This window comes from Chamaea fasciata, unplaced genomic scaffold (genome assembly GCF_029207755.1).
Source record: "Chamaea fasciata isolate MVZ Bird 193981 ecotype frontalis unplaced genomic scaffold, bChaFas1.0.hap1 SCAF_20, whole genome shotgun sequence".
NCBI lineage: Eukaryota > Metazoa > Chordata > Aves > Passeriformes > Sylviidae > Chamaea > Chamaea fasciata.
The window spans coordinates 1,042,655-1,054,725 of NW_027094105.1; the positions used below are offsets into that span (position 1 = coordinate 1,042,655).

The 12,071-nt window shown below is 49.8% G+C and overlaps 1 protein-coding gene across 1 annotated transcript in view; it reads right to left on the reverse strand.

Moving 5' to 3' along the window:
• Positions 1-12,071, reverse strand: part of ZNF618 (zinc finger protein 618) — a 148,523-nt gene that overhangs the window by 71,657 nt on the left and 64,795 nt on the right. The window lies entirely within an intron of this gene.

Sequence of the window (12,071 nt, forward strand, 5' to 3'; positions counted from 1 at the left end):
TACAACTATTGGGGATGACAGGGAAAGCCTAATGGAGGGGAAAAGGGAGAGGGGGTCCACTGTGCTCAGAAACAGGTTAGGAAATAGCATGTGTTTTCATCTGGGAAAGAAAAGCTGGGAATTTGTGAGAGAAGACAATCTAAACAAATATTCAAAACCTTTTAAGAAAAGGAAACTGGACACCTCAAAGCTGTAAAACAACATCAGCAGGTGCTGTGCTGGCAAAAGGCAAAGGGGGTGTGAGCCCACCAGACAAGGATGTGGGAATATGCCAGTGGGGCTCCTTTAGCATCATTCTTTATGGATCCCCAAGTTTTCATACTGGTTATTAATACACTCCAACATGCAATACAAAGATAAAATAATTGCTGGTTCAGTTTGTGCAGAAATCAGAACTAAGTATATAATGGCTCAGACTACCCAGAAACAGAAACCACTCTGACATATTTAGACTCATGAAAACACTGGGAAACAGCCAAAGGTGTTTGAAAATGTTATAGGCAGAAGTAACAAAATAAAATTAAAAATAGGCTGAACTTATGGATGATCATTAGGTCACGCAACAGTGACAGAAAAACAAATCCCATTGCTTGGAACATCATAAAGTTCATCAGAAAAAGTATGAATTACAGTGTTAGAGAACCTGCAGTGGGTTCTGACACAGGTTATGGAGCTCGCAGAGGAACCAGGATGGTGCAACTGGAGGTGAAAGTGTGGAGCTCCTGGGAGGGCAAGGATGAGGGGAGCAGAGGAACAGACAGAACAATCCTCCAGTAATTACTGCCCAACCTCCCACACGGACATGGAGTCACTATTTCAAACTGGGTCAGGCACATCTATTGCCAGAGATTTTATTATTCATCCCTTCATTCTCATTATAGAATGAAATGTACAATTAATAGCCCCTAAACAGAGAGAATTAGCCTTGACCTGCCTTCCCACTCATTTCCTGCCTTCTCACACATACCCCTCCATGCCGTGCTCCCAAAATCATACAGGGCTCCTACAAGAGAGAAAGATGGATTGAGACAGAGAAGATGTGGTTGAGAACTGGACAGTCTTTATGGTAATATTATTGGGTGTGCCACAGGCCCATCAATCTCAGCCACCACAGTGTGGCTCAGCACCCTTCCAAGGGGAAGGCAGTGAGTACAGAATACTCAGGGATCAGAAAACAGTGGGATTGAGGACAGATAAATCAAACCCAGAAGGTGTGAAATGCAAAACACTGATAAAGGCAACAATAGGGTAGATAGGAAAATCTTCCCTTCCTCAGTGAAGACTGTGGAGGAAGATCAAAGCCAGGGTGATTCCCACTTGGGGGCTGGAAGGTGGGAGCAGGCAGGGAGAGCTTGGTTAATCGAAGGCACAGCAACCTGGACCTGCCAGTCCTGGGCAAAGCAACAGGAAAATCCAGGCAGGAGCCAAGGGATTTGGGATTAGAAGCTGATACCAGTGGCAGTGAGACTGAGGCTAGAGCCTTCTGCAGAGATTATAAAAGGGGCAAGAATACAATGATTTTCTGATGATGCCTAGCTTTGCATCGGTCACATTCAAACACAAACCAAATCAGCAACAGGCCCCGTGCTGCGAGGCAAAGCGGTTCTCCATGTGCATTGCTCCTGAACAGAGAGAGGCATCTCCACAGGACTCCTGGAATGGTTGACGTGGGACAGATTTATTCATGCTCTGGAATTAAAGTTAACACCACTGTTGCTAAAATTATGGGTGGAGCCATGGAAGGGTGGAGAGCAAAGACTGTGAACGGGACACTCCACCAGTGGATCCCTCTCTCCGTAGCTGGCTCTGCCCAAGACCCGTGGCTGCAGCACACTTAGACGAGTCCAGGACTGTGGATGCACCCACGTGGTGCTGCAACCACACAGAGCCATGCTCTGAGCTGAAGGACTGATCAAATTTTCAGTTCAGGTGCCTGAGATGGAACGATGAGGTCATTTTCTCCCTGTCTGAAGCTGTGTGAAGCCACTCCCCACGTGCTGCAGACACAGCAAGCAGCTTCATGCTTCAGAGGTGATCAGAAAAGCTGAGGAGGGTTCCAAAATGCAGCACTGAAATGGTTCAAGACTGGAAAAGACACTTTATGACTCTGTGAGACCAAACTGCTCCAGTCTATTTCTCATGCCAAAAGGAAGACTGGAGATGATTTGATTGCAGCGTAACATCATCTTCATGGGGAGAAAATACTGTCTTGCCTTAACTTGGCAGAGAAGAGTCCAGCTCATTGCTGGAAGCTGGAACCAGCTGAAATGAGGCATAAAACATTAGCACAGATGGTGGTCCACTGGAAGAGCCATTTTCCAAAGGATGTGCTCAGGAAGAACAGATCCCCCCGACTTTTCAAACCCAGAGTTGTGTGTCTGGCTGGCCCAGGTCCCTGGGCTCAGTACTGACAGGCACTGGCCACACTTGGTGGCCTGGAGCTGAGGAATATATAAATTCTTCGACCAGACCAATGGACCCTCAGAACCTTTGCCCTTCATGCACACTGACTTTGTGCATCCAGCTCTGCCAAGAAAGAAGCTTCCCAGCTGGAATGTCTGCTCCTGGGCGGGACCTAACCCTGCAAATATTAACTGAAAGCAATTCATTGCCCCATATGTTCTAACTCTGAGCAGGTACCTGATGTGCAGAAGGACACAGCTCCAAATACTTCAGCAACTTTCTTCCGTATGATTTCATGGCTCACAAGCCATGTTCCCTCAAAAACAACTGAAACCATAAAAACAGCAGCACTGACACTCCTTGGAGCAGGGCTGAGCTCTTCAAAAGCCATTCAGTGCCTTAGCTGGGGCTGCACAACTTTGGAGAGGAGAAGGAGGCAGCAGTGGTGGAATCCAGCTTTCCCAGCCAGGAGCGAACATCACTTTCTTGTGGTCCCCTGTGAAATCTAGGTCATGCTTCTGTGGCTAGAGCAGAACCAGGACCAGTTCAGGCTTTTCTGAAGCTCACCTGCTGAATGGGATACAAATGTTCCCAAAGGTGCCGGGGAGAGCTGGGCTCAGGGGATAATCCGCATGGGGCAGCAGAGTTTGAAGCCTCCTGGTTTGGCTGGGGAAAGAGTACCAACATCCCAGAGCAAAACAGGGAGGAAAAGAAAGCTCCTGACACTGGAAAGCTTCAGGCAGGATGGAAAGGGGTACATGCACAACCCCAGCAGAACCAGTTTTCTTTGGAAGACAGGAGTCATCACAGCCTCCACCACGCACAGCATTAATCTGCACGTGCACTGACCCAGGGGAGGTGACCCAGGAAAGCTTCATTTCATTCCCAGTCCTTTGGTCCTTGGATCAGCCCTTGCAAGCCCATGATGCTGAACTTGTTCAGTGTTGTGCTGAATTTTGCCTCCCCTTCTACTGAGCAGCACAAAGAACCTCCACTTGGAGATGAGGATATAGCAGCAGGAGATCTGGAACATTCTTGTTCTCCAGAAATTCCCTGACAGACACAGGGAGGGACAGGGAACATCCTGCCTGGGGGAGGGAAGACATCAGGCCTCAGCACTGCTGTGGCCAGGCCTGGTTCTGCCACTCCTGTCCCATGGCAGCTCTTCCAGAGCGGAGGCACACCTGCTCGAAAGGCTCAGAAAGAGGACGAGCAAGAACAGGAGTAAATTTTCAGTTCTGCCATTCCCAAGGCTCCAAGCAGGTCTCACGGGTTTGGGTGAGGGCACAGAGAGAAAAGGACTCAAAGCTCTTGGGATGTCAGGGAGTTCAGTATCGGTCCTGAGGGCTGGGAGCAGAAGGACTCCCCAGTGTGACCCAGGCAGTGCCCACACAGAGACCTGCTCAAGCTTTCAGATCCCTGCAGACACTGCTGGGGCACTGCTGGGGTCACACAGGGACCAGTGATGGTCAGAGCCTCCACTTGGTGGAGACAGCAGCGCACAGGAGCCAAGAGAGAACCTGCCAGAGTCACCTCCCACCACCAGGTCCCCCAGGCACCCTCTGCTGGTGGCCCTGAGCTCAGTCCCCAGCTTCATGCCACCACCCTTCTGCATGAAACAATGCAGATTTAGCGTTCAGTGGGGCCTTCCAGTGGGCAGCTGCACCTCCCTCGGCAGGTCCAACCTGCGTTTAAACACCCATGGGCTGCTGTTCCCTGGGAAGAGGATATTCCTGTTCTCCAAACACGGCACTGCTTGCACAGGACAAAAACTGCTCAGAGCCATCAGGCTACAGAGGAGCAGAGTGCACAGGCACAGCTGGCTTAAACCTCCTTCCACAGGAGGGATCTAACCTCTTTTCCATGGCTTTGCCCTTTCCTGGGAAATACCAACCTCCTTCACTGTTCCATGTCTTGTCTTTACTGAACTGTGGGCCCTGGCAATCCAAGAGGCTCTTCCTTGCCGAGGAGAGGAGGCAGAAGCCTTGGGATCACACAGTGCTCGCTCCGTGCCTGGTTGCTCCTACAGGTGAGGTCCTGTTTCACTTCCCAGAACAGACTCTGTGATTTCCAACATGAAAGAGGCAAACATTGCACTTGCACGTATCACTGCTCTCACTAAGTAGGCCACACAGCCAATTACTGTAATACCAGCTCTGCCATCTCACAATGCTCATCTCAACATTGCTGCCTGCCTTGATCATCAGACTTTCATCTTCCGATGACGTTATGGCCACTTTCATGTCAGACACAAGTGTGTGAAGGCAGAAGAAATTTCAGAAGGCCTTAATGAAGCCTCAGCATGGGGAACGGGAAAAGCAAGGGTAAAAAGTGGGTTTCTGGGCCCATTTGGGTACAGCTTCCTTGGCCCTACACCCGTGGCAGCTCAGGAAGGCTTCGGCAGAGCTCGATGATGCAGCACAACAATACGGGCCAGAACAGTTCTGGGTGTGAAGCCTCACCAGCATCAATGCAAGGAGCAACACGAGGGCAATGCCAGGAGCTCCTCCCAAGGGAAGGACAGAAAGAAAAGACTGGGCGCTCACCCTCTGCCCACTGACACCACCCACAGATCCAGCAGCCCCTTCCGGCTGAGCTCCTGTGGCAGGAGTGGGGCAGAAGGGAGTGAGGCTGGAGGCTGCAGTGTGGAGCTGTTCTGGTCTCTGCAGGTCTCCCTGGCTGTGATGAGCAAAACAGCAATGAGTGAAAGCAACCCGTCAGCTGCTGCAGCCACAAGAAACTCACGCTTGCAGTTTGCTGTTTCTGATCTGGAGTAGCATGCTCATAAATAATGAAAGTGACTAAAAGCTACTTAAAAAACACACACTCCTCCCTTCTGAAAGAATGAGGAAAAAAAACCCCCAATTATAGAAGGACATTTCTTCCAGCTAGGAATAATTTGTCATGTAATTCTCTGAAGACAGCAACAGAAACATGCGTGCTCCATGCTCCCTTTGAGTCATCTGTGATTGCATGTGTACTCAGATGGCTTCTAATGAGGCTATTTTTACAGCACACATCCTGCTGAGTTTTTGGGGAGGGGCAGAGTGAGATCAGTGAAGTATCAGTCTTCAACATCAGCTCCTCAAAAGGAGAGGAAAAGGAAACACATGTGGAGGAGGATGTACTACTCTGAACCAACACCTACGAACAGCTCTCCTGCCCCAGCAGCGAGCGTGGAGCATCTTTTGGTTTTTTTCTAAACAATACTCAAGCTGGAAAACCCAGAGATCATTAGTGCCTTGATGATATATCAGTGATGGCCACAGGGCTCTGCACAAGCTGGTCTGGTGGAAGCTGTCCCTGCTCATGGCAGGGGGTGGAAGAAGATGGGTCTTCAAGGTCCCCCCAACCCAACCCATTCTGTAATTCCATGGTGACAACCCCTTGGCAGAGCACAAGGTGTGCCCAGTTAGAGTAAAACTGAAACACATTTTGGGCACCCCTTGAAAGGCTCCTCTGGTCTGCAGCACTAGAGGTTCAGTAAGGACTCACAAAAACTCATGGGGGCCAAGCAATGGGCACCTTTGCAGGGGCCAGCAGGACACCAGCACCAGTGGGATGACCCAACTTGTCTTCTGGAAACCAAAGTGCAGTTGGCTCATCCCAGGCTAAATCAAAAGGCCTCAGCTGTCAGAAAGCAAAAGAAGCAAAAAATGGGGGAGGCTGAAACTGGGCTCAATGTACAGATGTCTGCCATGGAAATACGGAAGCAGAAGGTTCCTGTCGTGACTGGAGCTATGGGAAGTGGAATAGACAGAACAGATGTAAATGAACTCTCATTTTACATGGAGACGATGAAAGCAGAGACAAGAAAAAGAAGCATGTAAGTTGAAAATCTGCTTGTCTGATAAATTAGCTGTGGTGGCCTACCCACCCCTCCCAATGGCTCTCATCTGCTTCCTGGGGCAGCCTGGGGGGGCCCTGTGCCTTACACCAGGAGGAGGTGGAGAAGATCGGGAAGCAGAGGAAGTGCCTGGTGTCCTTCACTGGGGATATCTCCTGCTGACATCACCAGACAAGATTTTCGAGTGCCAGGTTAAAAGAGAGAAAAGCAGGAGCTGTTTTCCCAGTGTTAGAATGGAGCACTTGGCTCCTTGGCTCCAGGCTCCAGCCCCAGCTTCAGGTGTTCTCTCACACCCTGAAAGGCAAAGACACCACCCCACACTCCTGTGTCACAGTGTCCAGAGCTGCTCCGCTCCAAGGCACTCAACCCCCCTCCCTGCCACAGCCCCCAGAGTCTCTGCCAAAGCCCCTCTGCAGCCTGAGCCTGCATCCTTCAGAGAGGTGTCCTGGTGCTGATGCGTGAGGTGCTGGAACAACCACCCCACCCTGGGTTCCCCCTCTAAGGGATTATTTTCTGGAACAGGCACTGTAGTCCAGCATGGATTGCTGCCTCTGGTCTTCGGGCATTTGCTGAACAAAGAGATTCTCTTACTGGGAATCTCCCCTCCACAGGAGAAAACCCCCTTTGCTGTCTCTCAAATGAAGCAAAGCAAACACTTCCTTAATATACACTGTGTGCACACTAAAATATCCCTTCTGATCCTTGACTCTTTCCAGTTGGGAGCCCGTCCACATTCCAGAGTATGGATACCCAAGCAGGATACCAAAGTGTACCACCAGCATTCTGGGTGACACACACAATGGCAGCACGTGCTGGTCCATGTGACTGAAACCCTAATTTTCACTCGGTCACAAAGGGGTTCATGGTCATCTGTGTTCCACCAGGAGGTTTCAGTTCTCTTCACCATCTTCCACAATGCCACTGTGAATTCCCAAAGTCTGCATTTCCCTTCTGAAAGGCTCCAGGAAAAACCTGCTCTCTCCTGTCCTGATGTTATTTTAGGAGATAGGAACTCCCTCCTCCATCAGCAGTACAGGAGAGAAGACTTGCTGAAGAACAGAAAAAAAGCAAAAGCTGATCAGAGCTTCTGGGCATTTACCACATGCAACATGCTCTCGTGAACTTCAGGATTCAAAGACTTCAAGGTCCCTGCGAGGTCCCAAGTGCTCCTGTAGTCTCTGTGTTGGTTTTGTCCATGGCAGGAGCTGTGTCCTTGTGCTTGGCTGGGATTCTTCACAAGGCTGCTGGGTCCCCTCTTTGCATCCACGGCCCTGAACACACTGGTCCCTCCTACCCTGACCAAGGATGAAGCTGCAGCTCCTGGAGGCTCTGAGGCCCTCGCTCCAGGTTGGACCTGGGGACATCAGACTAACTGGGCACAGAAGAAAAGCCTTGAGACAGAAGAAGCAGACCAAACTCTGCCCTTATCTGGGACACATTTACATCCTCTGCTTTCTCCCTCCAAAATAAACTGAAATCAGAACACAAGGCCGCATCCTTCTGCAGGCAGAAGTGTGACAGTAGCTGCCATTCAGGTTCCCCTGGAAGAAATTTGCTCAATAAATACCAATATTATAAAGGAGTTCATAAATTTAAAAGACATGGAAGTTTTGTAGAAGAGCGATGCCTCAGGGAAGTTCATCCCCTGCCTCTGAGGGCAGCCAGCTCATGAAAACAGAGGTAATAGCTTTCAAAAACCCCCAAATACATAATGCAGCACTCGGTGCTGTGTGTGGTGTCAGTGCTAAAATCTAGGGAAAACAAACAAACAAAGCAGAATACTTAATTTTTCCAGCTATCTGGGTCTAGTAAAACACACAACCTTTCCTGACAGCAAACTCTGCTTCAGGAAGTCCAAGAGGAATTTAATCGTGCGTTCATTCCTCAAGGGACACTCGGCAGCTCCGAATCCTTCAGAGAAGGTAAACTCCGGGACCAATCAGCCTGCCTCTCCTCTGGAAATGAAACATTAAAATACAAACCAGAACAATAGTCAAGAGCCACAAAGAATTCCTAAGGTATTAGCAAAACAAATTCCCTTCAGTCCTTATTAGGAATATCTTGAGGATGGTTTGAAGAGGAAAGTCTAACCAAATAAAAAAAAAAAAAAATTTGGCTTATCCGACAAAAAACAACCGCGCGCTCTTTGCCAAAAGCAAAAGAATTCAGTCAGATAAAAAATGCGACACACAAATGATGCAGGTTAAAAACTGAATTTAAGATGATAATGGAATAGCTGCCAGCGTCTTTAAATTTTCAAGCGTGGAAATGTCAACAGAGACAAAGAAATTCAGGGAAAAACAAAGAGAATAGATTAAGGATTTATTTATATCATTGAAAGAGCTCTGTGTTCCTTGACTATAAAATGACTGAGAGGATGAGAACTGAAATGGCCACATGTCTCCAACACACCACGAGGAGTGAGGGGGTGACCCAAGGATTTCCTGGTAGCTCAGCTTTCTTGAAGGCTTTAGAGCTGCCACGTCTCGGTACTTTATGGCTCCAGAAAGGGACGTTCCTCCACCTCACACCATCCAAAGCTCTCCAGGACTTTGGCACTGGGCAAATTGGTGTGGTTTACACAAAAAATACTCCCGTCCCCTGAAGCTGGGATGTGTCTGAGCGCTGTCATCTCCTTGTACATGGATATTTGACCTTCTTTTGGGTTTCAAGGACACCTGCTCGGGTTCCCCACAGCATCTGTGCTGGTTGTCGTACAGAACTGAACTATCCATTGCTCTTAAACTGGCCAGAGGGAACTTTTGGGAGGTTTTGCGCTGGTTGGTTGGTTTGTTTCTTTTTGAAGATGGCTGGTGAGAGCCCTTCAGCGGGCACCAAGGCTTATTAAATTCCTTGCCTAATTAGTAAGAGCTTTCTCTTTTTCTGATGCAGGATGAGTCAGAAGCTTCTTTCTTGGCACTCTGGGACTGAAAATCCCACAGGTTGCCTCTTAAAGAAAGGGAAGACAATTCAAATAATTTTCCTTCCTGGAAATACCCAGCCCTAAGCCTGTCCTTCCACAGAATGTAGAGCCCTCTCCCAAGCTCCAGAGGACCACAACCTCAGAAATTGTCCTTTCCCAGTGCTGGGGACACGGTGAGCTGGAAGAAGAGTTGGTGCCATCCCAGGGCACTCCCTTGGGCGACAGGAGCTGCTGGGGAGGACATGTCCACAAAGGATGGAGCAAGCAATGTGGGGAAGAGTGGGGAAGGTGCCACCGGGGAGGCTGGAGAAAGGTGAACTGAGAAGGAGCAAAGTGGGTGCATCCCTTTCTCAACAACTTCTCCTCCCAGGGCTCCTCAGGGAATGGTCCCAGTCCCAAGAGCTCCAGGAGTGCTTGGACAGCGCTCCCAGGGATGCCCAGGGTGGGATTGTTGGGGTGTCTGTGCAGGGCCAGAAGCTGGACTCAGTGATCCTGGTGGATCCTTCCAGCTCAGTGATTCTGTGATTCCATGGAAGTCACATCTTCTATGGCACAGGCTGAAACACTCAGACCCCGGAGGCACCACAGCTTGGTCTGGAGTACCTGGGAAAACTGCACCATGCCAGAGCTGGGAAACCTCCAGGCCCAGCCCAAAGCACCCCTGGGAACTCCTGCTCTGCTCCCAGCTGGGCCAGCACCCAGAGCCCTTCTGCTGGACCCGCATCCCCCTGAGCCCTTTCTGGGAGCTGCAGCCCAGCTGTTCCCACTGCACTAAACGAGAGCCACCCCTGCCCTGCCAGCAGCTCCCAGCCCCGAAGGCCTGGCTTTCCCCTGCTCCAGGAGCAGCTTCTCCACAGCTACATGTGTGCTGCGAGCGGGCTCCCGGCTGGTGACAGCCCCGCTGCAGACGGGGCTGAGCTTCCAGCTGGCTCCGTTCCCTCCGCAAACAGATGCAGCTCCTATATCAGGGGCTGATTTATTCAGCAGGAGTCTCGCACATTAAGTGTAGTTAAGTCTGAAAACAAATCTAATGACTTTAAAATAAATAGCCAACAGAGGACTCGAAACCGAAATTCCTCCTTCCTCTGACACCCGCCATATAAACAATAATAATTATATAAAACCGTGTCTAACACATGACTACACAAGGCTCTGGTGACCAAGAAAAGCACACGCTGCTTGTCAGACATAATTGCACATTTGGTTTTTCAATTATTTCTTGTCAGGATCCAGAGCCCACCATCTGAATGCTGACATTAATTATTGGGAAGTTGTTAGTGCTCCAGTAGTCTTATGGAGACTCCCAGTGCTGCTCCCACAGCGCCCTTCCACCCCACCAACCCTCTGGGACACACCAGACGGGGACACCCAGCCTGGGCCACCGTGTGCAGAAGAGGCTTCAGAAGAAGTGCCAAGAAAGTCTCCAGTGGACATTAGCGAGGAACCGATGCCCTGCCATGTGCTCACCCACAGGATGGGCCAGACCACGTCCAGCACCGGGGCCTCCAACACAAGACCAGGACCTGTTGGAGCGAGTCCAGAGGAGACCACAGAGCTGGGGGTGCTCACCTGGAGAGGAGAAGCTCCAGGGAGAGCTCAGAGCCCCTGCCAGGGTCTAAAGGGGCTCCAGGAGAGCTGGAGAAGGGCTGGGGACAAGGGATGGAGGGACAGGACACAGGGAATGGCTTCCCACTGCCACAGGGCAGGGCAGCACGGGATGTTGGGAAGGAATTGTTTCCTGGGAGGGTGGGCAGGCCCTGGCACAGGGTGCCCGGAGCAGCTGTGGCTGCCCCTGGATCCCTGGCAGTGTCCAAGGCCAGGCTGGATGGGGCTTGGAGCAGCCTGGGATAGTGGAAGGTGTCCCTGCCCATGGCAGGAGTGGCACTGGATGATCCCTAAGGTCCCTTCCAACCCGAGGCAGTGTGGGATTCCCTGAATCCAGCCCATGTCACCCCCTGTCACCACGTTCCGTCTGAGTCCCCTCCCAGCCCCTCTGAGCACCCAACTCCTGGCGTCACACTCCCATCACATCACTGCCCATCATGCAGGAAAACATCCTGCCTTTTATTGGCTTTTAATTTGCTGCTTTTTAATTTTGTTGACTGTCTCTTTTTTCCTTGCAAAAGGAAGAAAGAAGCCTCTGATCTACCTTTTCTGGAGTGTTCAAAAACACGCACAGCTTTGTCAGGTTGTCTCTTAGTTGTCATCTTCCCCAAGGCAAGCAGCCATCTCTCTTCTGGCTGCCTTCAAGGAAGGGGGCTTTTTGTGCTCCGAAGAATTCTCTTCACCTTTTAAAATCTCCCATTACTGAGCACTCACTGAGGTGCAACAATCACAGAGGAGTTAATGGGGGAGGAGAATAGCAAGTGCTCTATGCCACCACGAGCTGCCAGCTGCACACCCTTACCCCTGTTCTTCCAAAGGCAGCAAGAGGCCTCTGGAGCTGGGGGTGGTGGGGTCACAAACCCCTGGGCCTTCAGAGCCTTCAGTGTTTGCTTGAAACAGAATAAAATCAATTCACTGCAGTAAAAAAAGAAAAATAGGATTGACCCAATACCACAGTCATCACCTTAGACCGAGCCTGCTTCTGTGAAAAAAAATATTGCAGGAAGATAAAATCCAGGCAACTATACTTTGATTATATTATATTATATTCTATTAATTGCATTATACTACATTATATTATACTATATTTTATTATACTATATTATTTTTGCTTATATTTTTTCTGATATAGATTAATTGTTAAAAGCTTCCTCGATAGTTTGCAATTAGTGAGGGTTTCAAGCAGCAATGACTTTGAGAAACATCCATTTGGTGTCTCCATCCACTGATGACCTCACAGATTCAGTCAGAGCCACATTTCCACCTTCAATCACTGACAGAGCTTTCTTGAAA